This window comes from Chrysemys picta, chromosome 14 (genome assembly GCF_011386835.1).
Source record: "Chrysemys picta bellii isolate R12L10 chromosome 14, ASM1138683v2, whole genome shotgun sequence".
Classification (NCBI taxonomy): Eukaryota; Metazoa; Chordata; order Testudines; family Emydidae; genus Chrysemys; species Chrysemys picta.
In genome coordinates, this window is record NC_088804.1 from 4,778,674 (window position 1) to 4,804,823 (window position 26,150).

The 26,150-nt window shown below is 45.6% G+C and overlaps 1 protein-coding gene and 1 long non-coding RNA gene across 7 annotated transcripts in view; one reads left to right on the top strand and one right to left on the bottom strand.

Annotated features, from left to right (window-relative positions):
- The window catches only part of RANBP10 (RAN binding protein 10), a 142,167-nt gene that overhangs the window by 82,400 nt on the left and 33,617 nt on the right, over positions 1 to 26,150 (bottom strand). The window lies entirely within an intron of this gene.
- Positions 1,653 to 9,124, top strand: LOC122174689 (uncharacterized). Its single transcript, XR_006176850.2, has 3 exons — positions 1,653 to 1,785; positions 3,484 to 3,587; positions 8,986 to 9,124. It is a non-coding gene; the product is annotated as an uncharacterized LOC122174689 (long non-coding RNA).

Genomic DNA, 26,150 nt, shown 5'->3' on the forward strand with positions numbered 1-26,150 from the left:
ATGCAGTGAGCCAGCATGCAGCAAAGCAATTGACTCTGGCAGCTTCTACGTGTCTTCATACAAAGATACCCTACCCACTGACAACATGCAGCACCCAGGGCAGACTCTGTATGCCGTTCACAGAAAAAGCCTCACAAGTAAGAACAATCTGTTCTGCTCGCCCCAGACATTTGACATCGAGCCCTCTTTCTCAATAGCTTAGTGTGCAGCCCACCCCTGAAAGTGATTTCTATCAGCAACTACAACTAAGGTCCCCCTACCTTTAAGTCACTGGATGCAGAGTGCCTTTCTAAACTACAAGTTGAATGTGTCAGGAAACCATTATGATTTAATAATGCCCCAACAGTATTAGAACATGATCCAGTCTTCTCTATGTAGATACTACCAAGCCACGTTATAAGCTTCTTAACAAGCAATGTTACCATCCTGTCAAGATGGTAACATGATTCAAAAAGTGGTTACAAAACAGGTTAGTTTCATCTGCATACACAAGGCCAAATTGCATTCTAGCCTGGTCAGGTCACGGTTGTGTTAGAACAGTCCTCTGACACAGCAGGTTTAAAACAATGTAGGAAAGATAACCTAAGCTATAATCGCACCCTTTAAAAAACAGAGGGCAGAAGTTCTGCCATTTTTCTAACAGCAGAGAGTTTTGATTCTACACCATGTACTAGTCTCATCAAAATAAATAATTACATTCTGCACTTGCATGGTGTCTTTTAGCTGAAGATCTAAAAGTACTTTATCAAATATTAAGCGAGCGTCACACCAAGCCCGCACAGTACTAGACAACACCCAGTTTACAGAAGGATAAACTGAGACACGGCATCTTGCCTTTGGTCACACAAGTCAGTGGCAAAGCTCAGTACAGAACCCTGGAGTCCTGGCTCCCAGCCTCTGTTATACCTCTTCAGGAAATGTGTGTTGGTAACAGCTGACAAACACAATGTATATGCAAATATAAAGCCATTATTGGGAGCAAAGCATTCCAGAAGGAGCATGTCTAGTGATATGACCAGAGGACTGGTACCAAACTACCTAAATTCTACACCCTGCACTGCCAATGACTTGCTACATGACCTGAAGTAAAATCATGGGGTTTTGTTTGGTTTTGAGTAGCCTCAATTTAGCCATCTCTAAAGATGGGCATTACCCATTAGTTTGCAGGTGTGTAGTGAAGTTAATGCTTTGTGCCTACACTAATGTGTAGTGAGTGAGTGAGTGCATTAAGTCAATTATAGTGAAAGTTAAAACTGTAGAAGCTGTGTGTAGTACATACAAGGGTGGCATACATGCATGGAATGTAGTATCATCAGAGCTAGAGGGAATTTGATTAATTTTTAAGGTTTATCTGATGGGGAGGGCCTGGCATCTTTTATACTTCTAATTAAAATCCGAAATCCTCACTTCTCATTGAGCAGGAGTTAAATGTGGCCTACTATAAAACAACGGAAGGGCTCCCCCTGCTGGGTCTGCAATAGTGGTTACACCCTATTCCAAGAGTTGACCTCATCAATGCTGCTGGTGCAGAAAACAAGGAAGTAAACTAGCTTTGGCTGCATTTGAAACAATGAGGAAAATCCTTCCTTTGACAAAGGGAAGGATGCCAGTGAAGGAGGGAGTGTCCTAATGTTCTAAGCGCAAAGGAGGGCAGGAAACCTCTCTAGCAATAGTTGAACTTGCCCTATGTTTCTACTGCAGCGAGACGTGACTCGACTTTCTTCACCCAGAAGGCTAATGTATGTGACTGTTGGGCCCACTCCTGCGGCTGGGAGCTAGATTCAGGTAAGAAAGCTTGGTACATTCAGTTGCTAGCAAACAAGTTTGTTCAGCTTGTTACCAAAATATTCAAATGGTATCCAATGTCTGGCCAGGATTACAGAAGTAGTCATACAGGATTAACTGCATATTGCATTGACTAATCACATCACATAAAATATCCAATAGCTTCAGTTTCTAGTTATCGGGGAGGATATTGCCCAAAACCACAGGACTGAGTTGAGTCTGACCCCTTGCTCTGAACCACGAGTTACTTTAAGCACTAGCATGGCTATTAATTACGGGGTTGCTAAACCAGGTCTGGTGACCCAGTCACAACTCAGTTGTCCCTGACCCAGTTAAAAGCTGTAGTGCAGGCAGGCCCTGAACAGGGCCATTTTTGGACATTTTCAACAGCTCCTTTACGACGGGCAGCCTCTACTTGATGCTATCAGAGAAGACAAGGTGGGGAAGGTAATATCTTTTATTGGACCAACTTCTGTTGGTGAGAGAGATGCTTCTGAGCGACACAGAGCTCTTCTTCAGTTTTGAGTCAGTGGAAAGCCTGTCACACTCACCAATAGAAGTTGTTCCAATAAAAGATATTACCTCCCCCACCTTGTCTCATATCCTGGGACCAACCCTGCTACACCACCATTACTATCTCTCTGGTCAGTTATCACCCTTCCTGATATCTTACCACTGAGTAAGATTGTTCAGAAGACTGTAGTGAATTTATCTGGCTGTGTTAGATTCCCTTGACCCTTGTTAATCTGAGATCTGACCAGTGTATGGTATGGAAACTGCACTTCTCCTCAGGACAATGGATGAAAACCAGGCGTGTAGGCTGATCGTCAGATTGCCCTTCACACCATGATGTGCTGGTGGCCTGCCCGCAAACCTCACCTGGCTTGAACAAAGTCACTCAAGCTGCACCGTTCCTCTAGGCCCCAGAGTCCCAGACAACTCCTGTGTCCCATGGGCTCTCAAACGGGTTGGACAGGGGTTCGCCTTGCCAGTCTCTCTCATTCAACTTGTAGAGAAGGCTGTTAGGAGTGCTCTGTTATGGTGCTTTTGGTATGCTGACATGCACCCAGTTCTCTGTCTCCATGTTACGCATCTATCTAAAGTACTTATGGCCCCCCTCAGCAGGGCATCTTTAACATATTTATCCTCACAACACCCTGTGACGCAGGGAAGTATTGCTGTCTCCATTGTATAGGTGGGGAACTGAGGCAGAGAGACTAAGTGACTTGCCTGAGGTCCCTCAGAGAATTTGTGGCAGAGCAGGGACTTGAACCCAGGTCTGCTAAGCCCTAACCACTGAGTCATCCTTCTTGTTCGACACAGATGGTGCAGTTGAGTTCCTCATCAAATACCTGGCTGAGATTAGGGCATGAACGAGAGCTAGCTGGATGAAGCCAAGCCTGAAGAGAGGCGGGTAGATTGGGAAAGCAACAGGCAGGGAGGGAGATTATATTAACCCCTTAGCAGAGGGGCACCCTGAAGATTATTTTTTGAGTTTGCAATTTGGGAGAACCATTCTAGACCATCAGCGGGTTTAGGGGAGCTAAAAGTAGTAACCAAGAGTACTTTTCCCATTCACCTCTGTTTTGGATTCAGGCCTCGCTACAGGTACCCATACCTTTGTCACTTAAAGACAAGACTAATGCAATACAGTCTACATGGACCTAACATTAAAACTAGATTTCTCTCTATATACAGCGGTACCTGCCTACCTGAGGCAGTCTCTCTAGCATACCACTAACGCTTCAATCAACAGAGGCATCTGAGCCATCAGCCATTGAAAGAAGAGTGACGGTGGCAAGGTATTTTCTGTGAAAGGACCTTGGTTTTGGAATTTACTCCAAAATAGGCTAAATTAATTGATTTTCAGGGCATGCTCTAAGACCCGTCTATTTTCCCAGAAAGTGGGGGAAATTGGGTGATGTAGGGATCTGGGATCTGTAGGCTGGATCAGTAGTTCCCAACCAGGGGTCCAGGGCCCCTGGGGGACCGCAAGCAGGTTTTAGGGGGCCCCCCCAAGCAGGACCAGTATTAGACTCACTGGGGCGCAGGGCAGAAAGCCAAAGCCTGGGGCCCTGCCACCTGGGGCTGAAGCCAAAGCCTGAGCAATTTAGTTTCGTGGGGCCCCCTCTGGTGTGGGGCCCTGGGCAACTGCCCTGCTTGCTAACCCATAACGCTGGCCCTGGCTTTTATATGGAGAAAAACAGCAGTGGCACAGGTGGGCCGTGGTGTTTTTATAGCATGTTGGGGGAGGGGAGCTCAGAAAGAAAAAGGGGGTAGATAGTTATTGGGTGATCTGTTGGTTGCTGGGGTTCTTAGGCTGGGCTCACTGTTTTAATTATTTTGTGCATTTTAAATTGGGTAGGTATAGGTGCTATGCATGCAAAATAAAAAAACAAATACAAAATGATTTGGCTCAACAGAGAAATGGTAGCAGAGAATACAGGGCTGAACAAAACCCACAATGCCACAGAGCTGCCAAATATATCCAAGGCCCATCTGGGACACCCTCCAGTTTTCCATCCACACTGCACTGAGGTAGATTTGGAAGGGGGAAGGGCAGCCCTGTGCAAGTGTAATTTTGAAATAAATATCTCTATACTAACCATGAGATAGCATTTAACTGAATTCAAACAACCTATTTTCTGGGGTTTGCACATTACTTCTGTTACCCTCAAACCCCAACGTATTTGAGCTCAGGTCAAGCAAAGTGCAGTGACCGTAGCTGACTCCACACGTCAGTGATGATCAGCACCGAGTGGAGTGCCACGTGCTGATCTAAGATATCAGTGTGTCCCTTCCATGCCCTGCAGACTTGTGCAATATCAGCTGTCAGCAGAAGGCTCACTTCCAAATAACTGCCCCACCTAAGCAAAGCTAAACCTTGCTGTTCACAAAATGATCGGATACGGGGAAGAGCATGTGATCACTGGAGCACAGAGGGAGAGGAAGTTCTGGTTCCTGGGAACTTCAGCTTCCTAGAGAAGCAGGGTAAATAGCACGTCACAGATGTGAATTCAAGTGCGACTTTGCCAGTTCTGCAAAAAGCCCAAACATTTTAAAACTGCACCTTCAAAATAAAAAAACCCCCAAAATGTGCAAGTAACAACAAGAGAAGTGATTAGAGCCTGGGCCTGGTTTACGTTCAGGATAGAAGCAAAACTAAATGCCCCCCCCCCCTTTTTTTTTGGCAATAAGCTGCGTAACCATACAAGAAACCACACTGCATGGGGAAGAGCCCCATTTCAACTTCACATGCTGGGGAACACCAGACACTATTAAGGAAAGGGGGGACTTTAGACGCATCAAAATACAATCCAGATAGTTCTTTACATTTTCTGGGGAAGGTACACACAGTCTGAGAGTGGGCCAGGCAGTTTGCCCCTATCCAGTACAAGCTCCCCAAGCCACTGGAGACTGGCGGTGCGGTGGAGACATCACATTTGAGCTGTGGGAGAATAAGTTCTTCAGATCCTGAGTGACCCCCACAGAATGATACAGAGCAGCACCGAGAAACTAACAGGAACCACATCCATGCGGTCTTTGGCAGGGGGGAGACTCAGGAGGGCCTGACTCAATTAAACCAGAGCTCCTCCTTGTTGTCCCTACAACCCTTATCCTGAGTGCTGCACCTGTCAAACTCTCCTCCCACGGCCACCAGGAAAGTAACATGGGCTGGAATCCCCTGCCAAGAGGGAAGTCACACGTACCATCCCCCATCCCACGGGCTGTCTGGCAGGAAAGCTCATTCCTATAGCTACCCTCAGGATTGAGGCGCATACCCTGCCACTGCTGCTTTCACAAGTTAGACAATCCTACATCAACACACTTGTCCACTGTCAGTCCCGCCTGTTAAGGAAACATCAATACACAGACCAACCTCAATTCATATACCCATGGGTCCTCACTCCACACCACACTCCCTTTTCACATCACACAGCCACTGACAACACCCCGTCAGCCGATTCTAATTGCATTCAAGGGCACCTTAACTAAGACATCAGCAAGATTCAGATTTATCAATACACACCCACCCCTTTTCTTCAGAAGTCTCTTCTTACCATGTTAAAAATCCACGGCCCTGCTTCCAGATGCGAGAGTGCGACTTGGCGCTGAAGTGACAGGAAGCAGAGTGGAGGATTTGGGTAGTGCAGTATCAGGGCTGAGGATGCAGTGGGTGCTAGGGCTGCTGTCAGAGAGTGTTTTCCCAAGTAAGGCAGCTAAGCTACACTTATACTTGGGCTGAAGTTTGGGTGGGAATTTCCTGGAGTTTTGGAAGTAGTGGGATAGTGTGAGACACACGTATGGGAAGTGAGGGTGATGGGGGTGGGGTTGGGGAGGAGGAGAACGGTGGGCAAGCAGGGCTTGGTGGGCAAAGGGGTATGGCAAGGTAGGGCAAAGCAGAGTCAGGAACAACAGGCTTCCTGGGGATACTGGAGCAGCATAAGGTTTGCAGAGGCCAGATGGGGAGCAGAGCTTGGCAAGGGAGCAGTCTTTTGAGAGGGGACACAGAGTTGCATGGAGCAGAGGAGGTCAGGCAGAGACAGCAAGTTGAGGACAAGCTCAACATGAAGGAGGAAGCACTAAACTTCTTCAGGCCTTCTCCAATTCCAAGCCTCCATGGCTTGTCAAAGGGGAGTGTCGATACTGCACAGCATTTGGAGATTCACAGGGTGGAGGCAGCATGAAGTGCTAGCACTTCCCACAGCTGTATTTAAAGTGTGTCCAGGTACTGGACATTACCAGACTACTTTGGATGCTGAAGAATAAGGGTATGTCTACACTATGACGCTTCCTACATTGACAGGTGGGGTTTTTCCCGTTAACGTAGGTAACCCACCTCAGAGGCGGTAGCTATGTCAGCGGAAGAATCCTTCCATCTACTTAGCTGCATCTACACCAGGGTTAGGTCAACCTAACTACAGTGCTCAAGGCATGAAATTCTTCACAGCAAAGTTAGTTCATTTTCAAAGAAGGCTCCAGAGTTTGCAATAAACACAGAGTCAAAGCACTGCAATGAACTGCACCATGTGTACGCAAGCATTTTCAAAGCAGATTAACTTGAAAAACTGCAGATTAACCCCCCTGGTGTAGACAAGCCCTAAGGAACAGAGCGACCCACTTCTCTCTTGCCCCCATTACAGGAGACAGCTCACTATAATTTCCAAATACAACGCCAGCTTGTAAACATCTCATTGAAAGATGACGAAAGCAACTTTTGCTACAAACCAATTTTCAAAGCCATCGCCCACAGTTAATTGAACAGTGGAATGACCAACATTGTAGGAGTCCTCACCACCACACCCTCCCTCAAATGTTCCTGACTCTCTCACCTTACAGGCTCTCCGTCTTTACGCAAGGGGTTAGAGATAGCATGCAGCAGAAAATACCCATTACAGCTTTCATTGGGTGCCTGCCAAATTAGCGTGTAGCAATGAAACCAAAATCTAGAACAGAACCAACCAAATGAGCTTCCATGTGACCAGGCAGCATTCGCTCCCGTATTTGGAAGCTTGGGCACACAGTTTAATAGCACTATGCTCATCTTGGTGTGCAAACTGTACTTGGGCACTGGCAGAAATTAATAGTGAGGTCACTGTGACGTTGCCCAGGTGTTACCTGGACCGGTGATCTGCTAAGTCACTCCAATCCTTGACTCTGGGAGCCAGCCTTACCCTGCTCTGCTGCGAGACCCCCACTCCTGGGCTGTTCACGCACAGCCTCTAGCACGTAAGATGCTTGGATTGTGCAACCAAATGACACTAGCCAATATCTCCGGTCCCAGACACAACTCTAGGAACCTCCATCTTGCAGTGTCCAGTTATGCTTCAAGCTTATGAGAGTTCATCAATTTAACAAAGAAATTGATATGTACCAGGCTTGTTATCCCAAGGGGAGTTTCTGACATGCTTCAAACCAAACACACTGCTTCAGGTAGAATAAACAAACTAACTTATTAACTACAAAGAAAGATTTTAAGTGATTATAAGTCAAAGCACAACAAGTCAGATTTGCTCAAATGAAATAAAAGCAAAATGTATTCTAAGTTGATCTTAACACTTTCAGAGCTCTTACAAAACTTAGATGCTTCTCACCACAGGCTGGCTGGTTGCCCTTCAGCCAGGCTCTCCCCTTTGATCAGCGCTTCAGTCACTTGGTGGTGATGTCTGTAGATGGAGGTGGAAGAGAGGAAGAGCATGGCAAACGTCTCTCCCTTTTATCATGTTCTTTCCTCCCTCTTGGCTTTGCCCCCTCCCCCCCCCGGGTCAGGTGAGCATTACCTCATCACAGTCCCAAACTGACCAAGGGAAGGGGGGTGTGTGACTCACTTGAGAGTCCAACCGATCCTTTGTTGCTACCTAGGCCAGTATCCTTTGTTCCTGTGAGGCTGGGCTGGGTTTGTCCCATACATGCCCTGATGAAGTGTGAACTGCCCCTCTGCTCCTGGAGAGCTTTTGCCTGGGTTTGTTTTAAGCCATGAGGACACATTCTCAGCTTCAACTATATACATGAAATTACAACCTGTAACATTACTATGACATCACTGTAACAACAATGCTCAGTGCATCGTGAGCCTTCCGAAGACACCGGCATGACAAACTTTGCATTGGATACCACACAATCATATTATAAGGATGAACATGGGGGTGCTGGATATTCCCCTGAGGTACAGAGCATCACAGTTGCATCTGAAGAAGTGAGGTTCTTACCCACGAAAGCTTATGCTCCCAGTACTTCTGTTAGTCTCAAAGGTGCCACAGGACCCTCTGTTGCTTTTTACAGATTCAGACTAACACGGCTACCCCTCTGATACAGTCACATCCTAGTTTCTAGGTCCAAAGTGAAAATGCGCCCACATCATACACAATTGACAACGTGTGAGGCACAAGGGTGGGAGAAGACGGCTCACTGGCCAAGATCTGGCTGGGAGTGGTAAAGGGTACAAAACAGTGGTTTGTTTCAACCATTATAATCAACCCATCCCTCTGTTTCATAAGCATTAACTTTAATTATAAGATGTAAAAGTACAAGAGGCAACAACAGCAAATAAATATATTGTAGTTGTCATTTGCTTTCCTCTAAGTCATGCATTCATGACACAATTTGAAATGAAATCCAGAAGTAATTCTAATCAAGTCAATAATGTTATTTTGTTGATTATTTTACTAATAATCCCTTAAACAGGTTTTTCATCCATAGGTTTCAAAAAGCTAAAGTGAGATGGGCAAATATGATTATCCTCAATTTACAGATGGGAAGACAGAGGTGGCAAAGGAAGTAACTTGCCCAGACGCAGCCAAGTCAGCGAAAGAGCTGGGAACAGCACTGTGGTCAAGAGCATGACTGAAAGCAGGCCAGTGGCTAGGGGACAGAACTGAGTCAGGCCAGAGAGAGGCTCTGCCGGGAGCACATAATCTTTTGGATCAGTTGGACACTTTTGAATAAAGGAGGAAATTTCTAACCTTCAATCAAGTCCTTGACCAAATAGGGTAATAAGTAAAACAATGCCTTTACATCTGGCAAAAGTAGCCTCCGCCTGAGGGGCACAGTTTGGGTCAGGAAGACCCTAACACAGCACATTTGTGGTTCATGTTTTGCAGCTTGACACTGAGAGCAGCTACATTTTGGATAGTGCCAAAGCTAGGTATAATGCACAGCTTTCATCAGGCTTACAGCCCTTCACAATCACCAGTTAAGCCTCCTAGCACCCCTGTATGTTGGGTATTATTCTTATTTTAAAATGGATAAAATGAGATATGGATACAATACCATGGACATGAAATTCCACCTTTTTACGCTGCAAGACAACTTTTTTTTTTGCTGAGCATTGTTAACCTTTGTGCCCAATACAGGCCTAGAATAGCATACATGGGGTCAAGCTTACAACAACCTTTGTCAGAAAACCAGTCTTCTGCCCTCTCTCCAAGCTCATATGACAAATTTAAGTTGTTTTTTCCTCCCCCCACCTTCCTCTCAATTATAGCATAAATATTCAATGAAGATTTAGGTCAACACATTTTCCTGCAGCGCAGTCTCACGAAGCACATTTTGTTTTTATCACATCAAATTTCTTTTATAAAAGCATCTTACTTGCATGTATTGAAATCCCAGATTCTTGTTTACGTTGTTCAAAGACTTAGGCAGCCCATTCTGAACTAAATCCCTAATTAAACATGACCCAGCTTGTTTCTAATTAACATTTTCCAACGCTCCCTAGGAATTTCCAGATGTATCCAGAGGGACAATTCAAGTATATTTACATATATCAGTGCCAACATTCCCCCTTACTTCTCTCCATATTTCTACCTAAACCAGACATTTCCAGCCAAGGGACAGTTCAACTTAGAGGCTGACCACTGACTAGATGGCAGGACATGATACATAGGGCTTAAAGGAGGAACAAGCCGTGGATAGGAAAGAACAGTGACACTCCATGTCTGCATCCGAAGTGGATAGTCACCCACGAAAGCTCATGCTCCTATACGTCTGTTAGTCTATAAGGTGCCACAGGACTCTTTGCTGCTTTTACATGTCTGCGAAGATGCACCAGGATGGAAACAAAATATTTCCACTCTCTTATGTCCACAGCCCTAAGTGTAGCATGTTTTTATAAACTACCCATGTTTACTATTTCTACCTCACTATCAACAGCATGGGGAGAGCGCAGGGTTGGACGATGTGGAACCTGGGACTTAGACTGAAGGTTGTACAAATAAAACAATCCAGTAAAGTCAAATCTCCTCCCAGTTGGCAAGGGAAGGGGATTTAATACAGCTGGGCCATATCAGAATCAAATTACATTTGGGAAATTCCACTAGGATATTACCCAGTGTAGAAGGTATTGTCATCTCACATTTACCCAACAATTAATGAATGTGGTAACCAAGAGCAGATTTTAAAGTTCAAATATCGCACGCACAGGGTTCTATCAAACAGGACTGAACAAATTAGAGATTTTGCTAGGCTTGAGATCGACCACAGTGACTTAAATCTTTACTTGTGTCGCAGGAGCGCTAAACGGCTTGGGCTGGAGCTCCACTGTGCTGGGCGCTGCCTGTCCCAAGCAGCTTACAATCTCAAGAGACCAAACATAGATGAAGACCTGGAGAAAGGAGCCGTCAAGGTGAAGGCAGGCCCCTGGGTCCTTCCTCTCCAAAGCAGTCGGTACTAGCTAGCGACAGCAGGCAATTCCCAGCCCTCCTTCTGTCACATCCCACCTCCAGACCAGAAGGGCTCATCTGGAGAAGGGGAGGCCCTAAGCCTGCTTCTCCATGGGGACCAGAAGTCACAATTAGAAGGAACCTACAGGAGGAGTTATAGGCTATGTAGGTCTGCAGACCTCCTTCCCAAATGCAGCAAATACCAACTATGGCACAGAATATAGAGGGTAAAAATCAGGGCCTTCCAGTCCCCTTGTGCCCCTACAAGAGACCCAGAAGAACCCACTGGAAGCATCCTTCCTCCTCCACAAGGAGAGTAATTGCAGCCAGGACGAGCCTTCACAGTCTGATGCTCACTCGACTGTGGCACCTGGGCTCTGCCGTCTCATTGCTGTAGTATCACCGCTGTTTTCATCCCACCCCTTCCCCCACCGCTGTCCACCTCAACTCTCCCCTGTGCCTAGTGGGCTTCTCAACCTCCTTACCTCCCTCTTCAGACTCCTCTCATTACCCACTACCCTTCTTACTTCAACCAACTCCTCCACTTCCCCATCTCCAGCCCTCTGCGCTGACCCAAAGAAGCCTAAAATCTAGACTTTACGTAACAGTAATAAGAAATGCCAATAAGAGACATGGGTGCTTGTTGCAGTTGGTTCCATCACCCTGACCATTGTGCTTGTATGCCATAGCCACTTCCCCTGCCTTCGCTGCTTCAGATTGTGAGCTCTTGGGGAGGGACCAGTTCTCTGTATGTATTTATACAGCCGCTAGCATAATGGGCTCTGTAGAGGTGTTCTTGGGCCTAATTTTTAGGCCCAGCTTGAGCCCGAGAGGACTGAGTCATTTTCAAACCCGACCCTTCCGCCCGAACCTGGATTATTGCCACCATGAGGTTGGCACTACACAGGCCATGCGTCCGTTTTTTAACCGGACAGTCCTGTTTTGGGTGGCTTGTCTCTGTCTGGTACGGAGCCAAAGCTGGATGTGGTTTTGCACGATATTAACAGGGGGGCCATTTTGAAGAGCACGTTGCTCCGTACCTGCGGGTGCAACGTCATACACGCTATGCGTGTGAGGTAACATCGAGCAGAGACACCACTTTGAAGAACATGTCACGCACTGCATGCATGCTGTGTGCGAGGTCACAACCCTGGGGGTGGGCACATGCCATTCCTGAAGTACTGGGACATCCCGCAGCAGCCACCGTGGTTGGCATGGCGGCAGGTTGGATGCCCTGCTCCTGCCATCCAACAGCCCTCTCTGTGCAGTGAAAGCCACTGCAACTCTCGGCACACTCACTCCGCAACATGCACAGCAGTGGGGTGATGGCGTTCGGCAGAGACAGGGCACACAACTGCTGCCACGCCTACCCCCTGGGCAATAGGAGGAGATCTGACCCAACCCAACAGAGAGGGTCCGGAGGTTTTCCCATCTGACCCAGACCTGACACTTGTAGTCGGGTCCCATCAGGTTCAGGTCAGGTTGCAGGACTGACGCTGACGGAAGGCCTCCAGGCACTGCCATAATACTAACGATCTCAAAGTACTGCTGAACGTTTCAAGCAAATTGAATAAGACATACTGAACAGCCATCATTTGTGTATCATTTTACAGAACACTGGGTTGCAAATGTGACTTTTGCCCGCCCCGCCCCTGCTGAGAAGTCACAATCCCTCATGGCAATGGTTGCTGTGTGCGGCCCATTACATGGGTCTCAATTATTTCCATGTGGTCATCAGGGTTGTTAGATTTCAGAGTAGCAGCCGTGTTAGTCTGTATCCGCAAAAAGAACAGGAGTACTTGTGGCACCTTAGAGACTAACAAATTTATTAAAGCGTAAGCTTTCGTGGACTACAGCCCACTTCTTCGGATGCATGCAGTGGAAAATACAGTAGGAAGATATATACACAGAGAACATGAAACAATGGGTGTTACTATACTGCTCCCGGGTTCCTCTAATAAATTTGTTAGTCTCTAGGGTTGTTAGAGTTACTAAGCCTCTTGCTGTGTTAAGTGCGAGAGCACAAAACGGTTCCATTTTTTATGTAACTTTTCCTTCTCAAATACAAACTTGTATTTCAGTCAGGTGAGTTGACTAGCTCTAGACTATTTCACTGGCTGCTCACAATTCCTTTTAAAACAGCTGGCAAGGTCTGGCTGGACTGCGGTGTTCAGCAGCGTACTATACTGCAGTCTGCTAGCAGCCTCTAGTCACCAGCTAGGTTACCTGTCACTGCTGATGGTACGCCACCCATGCTGCAGCTTCAGGCCAGCTCAGAGGGGTGCCCAAAAATCACTCTGCAGCAAGTGATTTCCGAAGTTAGAGTCGGGCTATGCCGCACTCGGGCAATCCAGGCACCAGACCATCCAGAGAAATACTGCAAGTACCATGAGAACAGCCATTGAACAAGCCAAAGCAACACTTATTTACTGAGGAGATTTTATTTAAGGAAAAATAATCTGAGGGAAAACTGGGACTCTACTGGCTTGTAGGACAGCCGGCACCTGTTTGCAGCTCTGCCAGCATTCACAGAAAAGCAAGAGCCGTAGTTCTCAGGGGCAATGCAGACAGGTATCTCTACAACAGACAGCAGGGCCAGCTAGTGCATTATTGAACTGACATCTTCACTACCCCAAACCCGGTCTGCTTGGCTCCAGAGCTGAGGTTCCTCCTGCTGATGTCATAGCTGGACAGTAAGTGCAGATTGCCGCTGTATTATTATTCAAAGCACCTCGGGCCTGAAATCTGACATTTCCCTCCTGGGTAGATGAGTTCTGTAGCTCGAATGCTGAAAGTATATAGTGAGCTGTCTGTAAGGAGGCAATTAGCAGTGGCGAGTGTGAAGCACGCAAGCGGATTCTAAATGAGTTTCTCTGCCTCTCATTCCCTACTGCATCCCCTGGAAGGATGTCGTTTATCAGGGACAGAAGAGGCACATGCATCAAGGTGGCTATTAATGCACTAGCAAAACTGTCAAGAAAGGGGAAAAAATGACACTCGGGCAATGAACCCGTTCTCTGGTGCAGATGTCACGGGACAGCAGCCGCTTTATCAATAGCTCTCTTTCCCACCCCACCCGTACAGTCTGCGGAGTCGCTCAAAGAAGCGCCTGGACCGTATTACAGGAATGGAAGGGGAGAGAGCACAGAGAGGTGGGATGCAGTTCTGCAGTAACATGCACCGTTTCATTGCATCATCAGGAGAAGTCTATGCAACACTGGAACCAGCCATTAAATAGGTGTCCATTCATTTTCACAAGGACTCCTTCCCATGCTGTTTTATAACCTACAGTCTAGGAGCATGGCACAAAAATCTGTTTTCCTTGATGAATATTTTTATTTAAATTTGAACACATTGCTTTGTTCTTGTAGGGCTGATTGGGGGAGGGGCAGGTAGGAGGCTGCTGTCTGTCTGTTTTTCAATATACAAGAAAAGCAACATTTTGGAAGGAGAGGGGAATCCCCTGGGAGCTTGGACAAAGTGGGGGGAGAAAACAAGAGACATTTTGATGCTCACTGTGGACAGGGCCCTTTGTGAGTAGGATCCTCACTCTTCCGGATGTTTAGAGACCATGCAGGTCTGGCAGGAAGGAAGGACTCCTTAAACCAAATCACGTAAGCAGAACCTTCTAGGAAGAGGTGCAGACCAAAAACAGAGGTCCTGCCAAGAAAGGCCAAAATGGGATACCCAGGACACCTCTGATGAGGCTGACTGGGGTCAGGGAAAAGGGAGACCTTCCCTCCCACAGTGTGCCAGTGATCACTGACTCCTGTCCCCTGGCATGGAGATGACGGTGAATCTCCAGTACCTAGCACGCTACTACTTGCTGACTGAAGCGCACAGATCCACATGCTGAGCACAGGCACACTAACTGATTTGCTGGGTCCACTGGCCCCCCTGCGTCAGATAGGGCTCCCATTAATCAGTGATCACTGGTGAGGAATTCATTTTGGATCCCCGGGTAAGGACTTCCTGAATGCTGTTGCTGTAGTGGTTAGAATAACTTGCTTATCTGGTATGTTACAGCATTTGGAATGTGTGGGGGAGAGGGAATGGATGTACTCACTATTTAAAAATATACCTCTCATGTACTCCCTCAGTTTAGCACCCCCAGGAAGGACTATACATAGGCTGCACTCGCTGCCATCATGAGCCATGCAGCCATCAACAGGCCTTTTGGGAGCAATTCTGTTCTTTCGGGTAGGGTCTTCCACAAGAAGCAGCAACACATGGAAGCATTTGGGGGGAGAGGGCGGGGGAGTTAAGGGATTTTCCTTTCCTAAAGCTTTACTCCAGGTACATTAACGTACCATTCCCTTCAGCACAACTCAGCTGGGGTTTTACCTGCTTGCAAGGTAAAATAGGAGAGGGTAAGGTCAGACATCAGCTGTATTTTTGTGGTGGCTTCTATTCCTTTGTCCAGTACAACTCAGGCCGAGAGACGGAAAAGCCTTTGCACCAATTAAATACGCGGGTTCATGCACAGAACAGCCTTGTTCACCAACTTAAAAAACTAGGCGTCATATCACAAAAACTAGGATTTTTTAAGACAAGAAGGAAGAGCTTGAAGGGGACTGCTTCATTCTCACTGGTCTTATAATTATAATCAGTTCCATGAACGGAGAACAAGGTACTGACATGCAAGTTCAGAACAGAGACAGGAATGCCATGCCACTTCATGCAGCGTGTACAGTCACTCCATGGAAGTCACTGCCACAGGATTGGCAGAATCAAACAACAAATTCCTGGTGTAAAAACCCAAGGAGAAAAGACTCAAAGTTCATGCTTCAGGGACCAAGTTGATGGCTTGTGGGCTCAGAAAGGCACTCCGCATCTTAGAGCACGGCACAATAGGCCAAGTGACTTGCTGAGAGGGTTTCCCACCTTCGTCTACAACTGACTGACTGCTGCTTGCACACTAAAGAGCGAGGGATTCATAAATACAAACTAGGCACATTATCCACTGTTTCAGACAGGTAAATGTGGGAATCCCTAACTACAATGTATTCCTGAGGAACCATTTCTGACTTCCCACTAGAACAAGAGCTGGCACACTGTCACACACTGCGCCTGGAACAGGTCTATCAATGGGAAAGGGCTGGAAAAAACACGCCTGCTAGGGTTTCACAGGAGCAGAGCAGGTGAAGGATGAGCAGCAAGGATCCATAGAAAAATTAAGCCAACTCCCAGGGTTCAACTGCAAAGGGGACAGGGAAGTCATTTTACACCCTCCATCTGCTGTCAGAACTACTGTTTGCCTACTGTACTGGCAAACCTGCTATGTTTTTAGAGCACCTACACCAGGCGTTCTCAAACGTTTTGTACTGGCGACCCCTTTCACACAGCAAGCCTCTGAATGAGACCCCCCCCCCAATAAATTAAAAGCACATTTTTTATATTTAACACTATTTAAATCCTAAATGTATAGCCCTATTTTTTAAAATGAATTTACCTTCTCACCACTTTCAAATTAGTTATAAGCAGGAAAAATTTTTTTTTAACAGTTACTGTTTAATACTGGGGGAGGGGCGCAAAGAAATGTTGTCAATATCACTTTTCAAAGTAGACTTAGCTCTCCATTGACACCCTTACTTCTGTGCTGCTGCTGGCAGCAGCGCTGCCTTCAAAGCTGGGCAGCCAGAGAGTGGTAGCTGCTGGCCAGACGCCCAGCTCTGGAGGCAGCACCGCCACCAGCAGCAGCGCAGAATTGCAGGTGGCAATGCCATTCCTTCATAGAATACCAGGGTTGGAACGGACCCCACGAGGTCATCTAGTCCAACCCCCTGCTCAAAGCAGGGCCAATCCCCAGACAGATTTTTACCCCAGTTCCCTAAATGGCCCCCTCAAGGATTGAACTCACAACCCTGGGTTTAGCAGGCCAATGCTCAAACCACTGAGCTATCCCTTCCCCCGTTACTTCTGACCTTATTTGACCTTTGCACTAGGAGGGGGTTTACAGGGGGCTAAGACAAATTTTGAGGTGGCTATAACCCCTGCAAGCACACATTCCTCCAGCACCACCCTGCCTGGGTGTCTGACTGTTATATTAAAAGTTATTTTTTTTTTTGCTGATAGTGTTCTGATTGGTCTGTAGTTTAGTGCAGCTCTTCAGCTGTTGAACAATCAAGCCCTCTAATGCTGACTCAGTCACACCCTTTTAGTCTCAAGACAACAAACCTGAGTGCACAATACCACAATCCCAAGAGGCCAATTTCCTTAAAGTGGTGATACTACAAACATATATTTTGTTTAGGAACAACAATTACTGCTTTATAAGTTTACAATACTTTTTGAAGTAAATACCTTTCCCTCACAATATAGTGTGTGTGTAATTTTCTAAAACACTAGATTAAATTACATATTTTATAGCAGTTGCTCTGTTTTATGCATGTACTTGCGACCCCCATATAATACCTTTGCAACCCCCAATTTGAGAACCCCTGACCTACACAGTCAGAGCCATGTCAATCTAGGGTTTGTTTACCAGTGCTTGGGGTTGCCAAAAGGTTTAATTGGTGGTACACCTCTACCCCGATATAATGCTGTCCTCGGGAGCCAAAAAATCTTACCATGTTACAGGTGAAACCGCGTTATATTGAACTTGCTTTGATCCACCGGAGCACTGCTTTACCGCGTTATATCCGAATTCGTGTTCTATCGGGTCGCGTTATATTGGGGTAGAGGTGTATTTAGTTTTACATCAGTATTTCTCTTCCTACGCTGCCTGATTTAGATTTTAACCTCTCTGGTGCAAGGAGCACTTTCCTATGTCTGAAGTGCCCAGGACACTGTGGGGGCTGCACTGATGACTTGTGAAAGGTGTATTGCAATACCAAGAATAAGGTATGGGACGTGAGTAAATGCATCCGAGGAAGGAGGTCAAGATCTTCAGCAGGAGCCAGTTACCAAACATCACCCACGAACACCAACAATGAAGCCCATCGCTACTTTCACAGAGCTGCAGGGGACTGCAGATGAAATGCTGTGAAAATCCTCTCTCGAAGGGAGTAGTACAGACACTTGGCTAAAGACTGAGCATTCCCTGTGGCAAGCTGTTGTCTCCATGGCCCATGTCATGGGGAATAGTTAATAATGGTACTACAATCTAGCAGAGAAAGGTCTAACATGATCCAATCGCTGGAAGTTGAAGCTAGGTAAATTGAGACTGGGAATAAGGCAGAAATTTTAAGCGGTGAGAGTAATTAATCATTGGGACAATTTACCAAGGGCCGTGGTGGAGTCTCCGTCACTGACAATTTTTAAAACAAGACTGGAAGTTTTTCTACAGTATCTGCTCTAGGAACCATTGTGGGGCAGGTCTCTGGCCTGTGCTCTACAGGTCAGACTAGATGATCACAATGGTCTCTTCTGGCCTTGGAATCTGTGAATCTCATTTCCATATTAATGATGGGGATGATTCAAATCTCCTCCATTTTATGCAGCTTAGGTACAACCCTTTAGTTTCTGGCAAGCTGCCAACAGTCTCATTGGGCTTAGTTTGGTTGTCCTAGTTAGGGCTATAAGGGATGCTGGCAGAGAAACAGGGTGAGTAAATGAACAAGGCAGCCTACAGAAGAATCCTACTGATGTTTACTTGTTAATGCAGCATCAGAGTGGCCGGGAAGACTGCAGTTCCTTACTGCACACATAGGGACCAAAGAACTCAATCATTTTTCTATGTAATCTTAAAGGTTTGGGTTTTTTTAAAAAAGCCTATTAAGGTAGCCTGTAATTTCCAAATCTTCTCAATGGGATAAAGTTACAGCAGGTAACCTTAAACAGCTCTTCCAGCTGGATTAAAGCCCATCTTATTCATTCATCATTACAAGCACAGTCCAGCTGCAGAGGAGATGAAGTCCTTGTGCAGAAGAGTTAAACTAGCACTTCAAGCTTCAAAAAATTGTTTTGCACGATGCACCCCAACACTAAACGGTTCTAAAAGGATTTGTGTAACACAGCGTAGCTCACAGCTTGGCTTCAATATTAACAGAGTGCAGAATTGGACAGCTACTCTTCTCACCTCCTTCTGGTCATTACAGTACTCACTTTTTAAAAATGTTTCCCCAGAAAACAGACACACACTGGTTGGAGTTTTAACAGGATACAGGAAGGAAGTACTAAAAGGGTTTAGCTTTACCATAGAGGAATTAGACATAGGAATAACAGGTTTCAAAATAAAAAAATCAACATAACATGTTGATGAGAAACAGTAACCAGTTATCAAACCAGGTGATGAAAGTTTGTACCTTCCTCAAATAGACACAGGTACTCAGCACTGGGCATCCCAGCAATTGTGCTTGCAGGTTCGTGCACCATGAACTGTTCTACAACACATGTCCCCATTGACCTTTACGTTTCAACTGATTTTATGTAAGCTCGAAAGCTTGCGTCTTTCATCAACAAAAGTTTGTCCAATAAAAGATATTACCTCATGTACCTCGTCTCCCTTAAGAGAATTTGACACAATCCAGTAAAGGGCAAGGAAACACCTACATCTCAGTTTGACCAATACAGATCTGTTACAGGCTGTTTTCAGTAGGTTGTGTTAAGATCCCACTCTGGAATAGGATCGCTTATCCAACCTCAAGGAATCTCATGATCAGGATGCAAAAGTGGCAGTCAGTTTCCATGTGCAGATCCAGGTTCAAATCCTGATCCACTCCAAAATGGGGAAAAGTGTTATACAATTTCCAAGCATCTCCCATGTATTAGTTATGATCCTGGATGCTAACATAAGTGTTCTACTGTAGAACAGAAAAGGAGACAAAAATTAGATGAGTCAGCATAGCTGTCAAAACTTAGAGGTAAGAGCTGAGAACGCTCGGGCCAGCTCTAGGCAAATGTCTACCAAATGCCATGCAAGGTCTGCTTTAACAATCACCCAGAGATGACAGTGTGGCTCGAGGAACCCAAACTATTTCCAGGTTTGCCAACTGCATTGCACACCACACCCCGTCTTCAATGCAAGCCTCTCACTAGACTACAAAATAGACACGAGCATAAACTGTGGCAAATCAAGTATAATTAGACAGGCCAAAAAAGAATTTGAAGAGCAACTAGACAAAGACACAAAAACTAACAGCAATTTTTTTTTAAAGTACATCAGAAGCAGAAAGAACGGCAAACACTCAGCAGGGCCACTGGATGATCGAGGTGCTAAAGGAGCACTCAAGGAAGACAAGGCCGTTGCAGAGAAGCTAATGAATTCTTTTCATTGGTCTTCACTGCAGAGGATGTGAGGGAGATTCCCACACCTCAGCCATTCTTTCTTGGTGACAAATCTGATGAACTGTCCCAGACTGAAGAGGTTTTGGAACAAACTGATAAATTAAACAGGAATAAGTCACCAGGACCAGATGGTATTCACCCAAGCGTTCTGAAGGAACTCTCGTATGAAATTGCAGAACTACTAACTGTGGTATGCACCAGGTGACTGGAGAGTAGATAATATGACACTAATTTTTAAAAAAGATTCCAGAGGCAATCCTGGCAATTACATGCTGGTAAGTCTAACTTCAGTACCAAGCAAATTGGTCGAAACTATAGTAAAAAAACAGAACTACCAGACACATATATGAACACGATTTGTTGAGGAACAGTCAACACAGCTTTTGTAAAGGAAAATCATGCCTCACCAATACACACCTCAACCTCGATATAACGCAACCCGATATAACACGAATTCAGATATAACGCGGTAAAGCAGTGCTCCGGGGTGGGGTGAGGTGGGGGCTGCGCACTCCGGTGGATCAAAGCAAGTTCAATATAACACGGTTTCACCTATAATGCGGTAAGATTTTTTGGCTCCTGAGGACAGCGTTATATCGAGGTAGAGGTGTATTAGAATTATTTGTGGGGGCCAACAAACATGTGGACAAGGGTGATCCAGTGGATATTATGTACTTAGACTTTCAGAAAGCCTTTGATAAGGTCCCTCATCCAAAGGCCCTTAAGTAAGCCAAGCAGTAATGGGATCAGAGGGAATGTCCTCTCATGGATCAGTAACTGGTTAAAAGACAGGAAACAAAGGGTAGAAAAAAATGGCCATTTTTCAGAATGGAGAGGGAGAAATAGTGGTATCCCCCATGGATCTGTACAGGGACCAGTCCTATTCAACAAATTCATAAATGTTCTAGAAAAAGGGGTAAACAGTGAGGTGGCAAAGTTTGCAGATGATATAAAATTATTCAGGATAGTTAAGTCCAAAGCAGACTGCAAAGAGTTACAAAGGGAGCTCACAAAACTGGGTGACTGGGCAACAAAACGGCAGATGAAATTCAATGTTGATAAATGCAAAGTAATGCACGTTGGAAAACGTAATCCCAACATACAAAATGATGGGGTCTAAATTAGCTGTTATCACTCAAAAAAGTGATCTTGGAGTCATTGTGGATAGCTCCCGGAAAACATCCACGCAATGTGAAGCGGCAGTCAAAAAAGCAAACAGAATGTTGGGAACCATTAGGAAAGGGATAGACAATAAGACAGTAAATATCATCATGTATCAACCCGGAGTATACAGACACCTTGAACATTGTGTGCAGTTCTAGTCACCCCATCACCAAAAAGATACATTAGATATAGTAAAGGTACAGAGAAGAGCAACAGAAATGATTATGGATATGGAACAGCTTCCATATGAGGAGAGATTAAAAAGACTGGGACTGTTCAGGTTGGAAGAGATGACTAAAGGGGATATGATAGAGGTCTATAAAATCATGAATGGGGAGGAGAAAGTGAATAAGGAAGTGTTATTTACGCCTTCACATAACATACAAACTAGGGATTCATCCAATCAAATTACAAGGCAACATGTTGAAAGCAAACAAAAGGAAGCACTTCTTCACACAACACACAGTCAACCTGTACAACTCACTGCCAGGGGATGTTGAAAGCCAAAATTATAACTAGACTGAAAAAGAATTAGCTAAATTCATGGAGGATAGGTCCGTTAATGGCTATTAGCCAAGATGGTCAGGGATACAACCCCATGCTCTGGGTGTTCCCAAGTCTGACTCCCAGATGCTGGGACTGGATGACAGAAGATTTCTCACTTGATAATTGCCCTGTTCTGTTCATTCCCTCTGAAGCACCTGGCAGTGGCCACTGATAGAAGACAGGACACTGGGTTCGATAGGCCATTAAGGCCATTCTTATGTTCGGTTGTTTTGGAAAGTGCTCAGCTTGCTTCCAAACCATACATCCATCGGCTCAGATCCATTTCCCAAGTACTCCACCCGGCCCGCATTCAGCCAAAGCAAATTCAGGATGAAGCAGATGTCCTGCCCTAGAACCGCGAGTGCCAAAGTGTTCCTCCACAGGGAAAGCAGTCGTTGACATGGAATCCTGAAGGCAAAGTGCCTCTTGGCTTAATGCGGGAGGGACGCTCTGCAGAGAGGCTCCCTGCTACCGCCAGTGAGAAAGTTCTGGCACTGGTGTGGCCGGCCTATCATGGCCATGACTAGAGAGCGGTCTTGTCAGAGCGCTTAGCGAAGAAGTCTAGTCTTCTAAAGTAACATTAGGACAGCACAAGCAACATAGGAAGGATCTGGACAAGCCAAACTTGGCAGCCATTGTCACCCACTAGAGGCCAAAAAGCCCATCTTGGAAAAAAGCAGCATCAGAGGCCTGAAGCCTTTAGCACCGAACCTAGCATTTCTCAGTGAGCCCTGTCAGTGTCTTTGCTGGGAAAGACCTGGTTGTGGACTAAACCTGGCACATTTCCTGATACTCAAGTCACTTGACTCAACATTCTTTTGAAAATTACTACCAGATATATTTGCTGTATGCAGTGCTGTTGTAGGCATGTTGGTCCTAGGACAGGGCTGGGTGAGGAAATTGTATGCAGGGCCATGAATGTAGGGCTGGGGCAGGTGGTTGGGGTGTGGGAAGGGGCTCAGGGCAAGGGGTTGGGGTGCAGGAGGGGTGCAGCAGGGAGCTCAAGGCAGGGGATTAGGGGGCAGGAGGGATTCGGGGTGCAGACTCCGGCCCAGTGCTGCTTACCACGAGCAGCTCTGGGGTGGCAGCGGTGCGCAGTTGGGCTAAGGCAGGCTCCCTGCCTGCCCTGGCCCTGCACCGCTCCCGGAAGTGGCCAGCATACCCGGCAGTGGGGCAGGCGGTTTTGCTCCTGGGGGTGGGGTGGGGCAGGGCAGGCGGTTTTGCCATGCGCCACCCTAACCTGTGGGTACCACCCCCGAAGCTCCCATTGCCACGGTTCCTGGCCAATGGGAGCTGCGGGGGGCGGTGCCTGCAGGCAAGGGCAGTGCACAGAGCCCTCTGCCCCCACAACCAGGGGCCACAGGAACGTGGTGCTGGCCACTTCCAGGAGTGGCGCGGGGCTAGGGCAGGCAGGGAGCCTGCCTTAGCCGCACCGTGCCATGGGGCTGCCAGTCCTGCATGCCGGATTGAAAGCCCTGACAGGCCAGATCCGGCCCACAGGCTGTAGTTTGCCCTCCCCTGTCCTAGAATACTAGAGACACAAGGTGGGTGAGGTAATTAATATCTTTTATCGGACCAACTGTTGGTGGAAGAGACAAGCTTTCGAGCTGTGTAAGCTTGAAAGCTTGTTTCTCTCGCCAACAGAAGTTAGTCCAATAAAAAAATATTACCTCACCCACCTCGTGTCTCAGATATATTTCTTATCAGCCCTGAAAAGGTTAAACAACAAACTAAGCTCTAATGCATTGCTATTCAATGAGTATAGCATAGATCACATGAGCTCGCTCTAATAATGTCCACAGATCTCTCCTGAAAGGCTGATCTGCACGTGACTTCATAAACAGGTTCACGGGCTCAAACCCAGCAGTTAAATGCTAACCGAAGGTCTTGAACATTCACTAACTCCTCACTGCACGTTTCACCCTCAGAAAGAGGGCCCACCGTCATTCAGCAAGCAGATTCCAGAATTAACGTAACAGTACAAATATTACCTCACCTCACCCACCTTGTCTCTCGAATATCCTGGGACTGACACAGCTATAACACTGCATATAAACAGTACAAAGACATTCAAACAGCAGACGGCCACATTTTGTGCCTAAAGCTCATCAGACAATAGTTTCCATGCAGTCTGTGGGTTCTAGTTCCATTTGCAATCAGTTAACTCTCAACCGCAGAAAGAAAAAGCTGTTCTGTACTAGGTAAATGACCTTCAAGACTGGGTTCTACCTCCCTCCCCACAGACAGCCAGTGCATCTCATCTGAGGAAAGTATTTAAATATGTCATTAGTCTGGGTAATGAGCTAGGGATAACAAACGTTTTAGAGCGACTTACTGATGTCATCTTAATCAAGTTACTAAACATTCATAAACTCAGTTTATATATCCATAAAACAGATAATTACTACTTACTTCACAGGGCAGTTGTGCCGCTTAGTGTTTGTGAAGTTATTTTGTATCCTCAGATGAAAGGCTATGTAAGTGCAAAATATCACTAGTTACGATTTAAACACCCTGCAAAGTATCTTCACTGAGAACAATTATCTAAAAAGCTAACAAGACATTTGCATATTTGATAAGATCCTAATAGAACAACTTTTTCAATAAAAACTTTTTTTAAAGTTTTCAGTTTGGATGAAAGTTTCCCATGTAGCTGGAAACAGATTTGAAGTATAATGACATAGTAGCCAGAAGGATAAAATAAAATTCAAAGAGATACAGAGAAATCTGTTCAGAAACCAGTACAGTATTCCCTAGACATACTCTAAAGAATGAAATTTCACGGTGCCCACTGTTAAAGGAATGAAAGCAGGTTGTACGTATTCTCTCACTTATATGAAACTGTGCTTTTCAGCAGAACCTACAGGGTTTTAAAAAAACTAAATAAGTGTCATAGGTTAAGAAACTACAGAAGGAAATGAAAAACTAAGGCCTTGTCTGTACAAGAGGCTGTACTGCTTTAAGTATACAAGTATAATTAAAGAGGTACATCCCTCAGTGTGGACACAGTTCTAGTTATAAAGGTGTTTATACACAATACAGCTATTCCTGTATGGGAAGGGGGAATAAACTATACCAATATAAAGCGCCTTTATACCAGCATAACTGCAGTCACACAGGGGACTTATACCAGAATCAACTCTTTTGGTTAAAAAAAGATCATCCCGAACTGAATTAGCTATACTAGTTCAAACCTAAAGCCTAGTCTACATGCAAAAGTTGCACCACTTAAATTTAAATTCGATTTTAAAACTGATTTAATTAGAACAGTGCAAACCCATGTAGACAGCACTCTTATTTTGGTTTGAGGGGCTTATTTTGTTTTGTCTGGCCAGCAAGGAAAACGGGTTGTGGTATTTAGATGTGATTTCCGGTCACAGCTTGCCCTGATAGATGGCTGTCAGGTGAAGAGAAAATGGACCAATTTTTAATAAGCAAGTTTAAGGGAAAGAATCTGGTTGCGGTGCAACTACCCCAGCAAAACAAAGAAATTCTACTGCCTCGGCCTATTCCAGACTTGGGGTTAATTTTGGCAGTTCTCAAAACCATCACTGAGGTATATGGAATTCTGTCTGAATATTGACTGGAGGATATGGCTTTTAAACACTTCATTAGGAGAAGCAGGAGTCTCCTAGAAATTCATGGAAGTACTTACATTATGCTACAATACACCTTTCTGAGCACTTATCAACAAGGTGGTCAGTCAGTGTGAAGCTCAGTTAACCTGAGAACAGATAACTCTCACTATAATCACTGGAATGTAGTGGTTCAAAAGACAACATCATCATTGACATCCTCTAACAGGGAGGAGTCACATACACTGAAAGCCCTTATGAGTGAATGGACAAGCTGAATTAATATTGTGCCAAGAAGTTGTGGAGAACTATAATGAATTGCATTCATCGTTTCAGTTTAATATGGCAAGTTGATGTGGATAGTTTCTTTTGCAGTTCCAGCCGTTTATTCCCTTTTCCTTCAAAATTACATTTCTCCTACAACCGACTGGGCAGACCAGATGGACTGAGATGCATGGAAAGGAGCATGCTACACAATTAAAACAGATAAAGACCAAGAACTAATTAAAAATTTCCAGAAAATTAACTCTACAAATTACATGCATGGGGCTTGGAAGACACCAGCTATACAAATGAATCCTCTTGCAAAGACAGCCTACACAAATACACAGCAGGGAACCCTCAGCAAAGTCCACTGTTTGCCTCTGAGCTCTTTGTCATAGGGATTAGTGCAGACTGCTACCAACTGGTC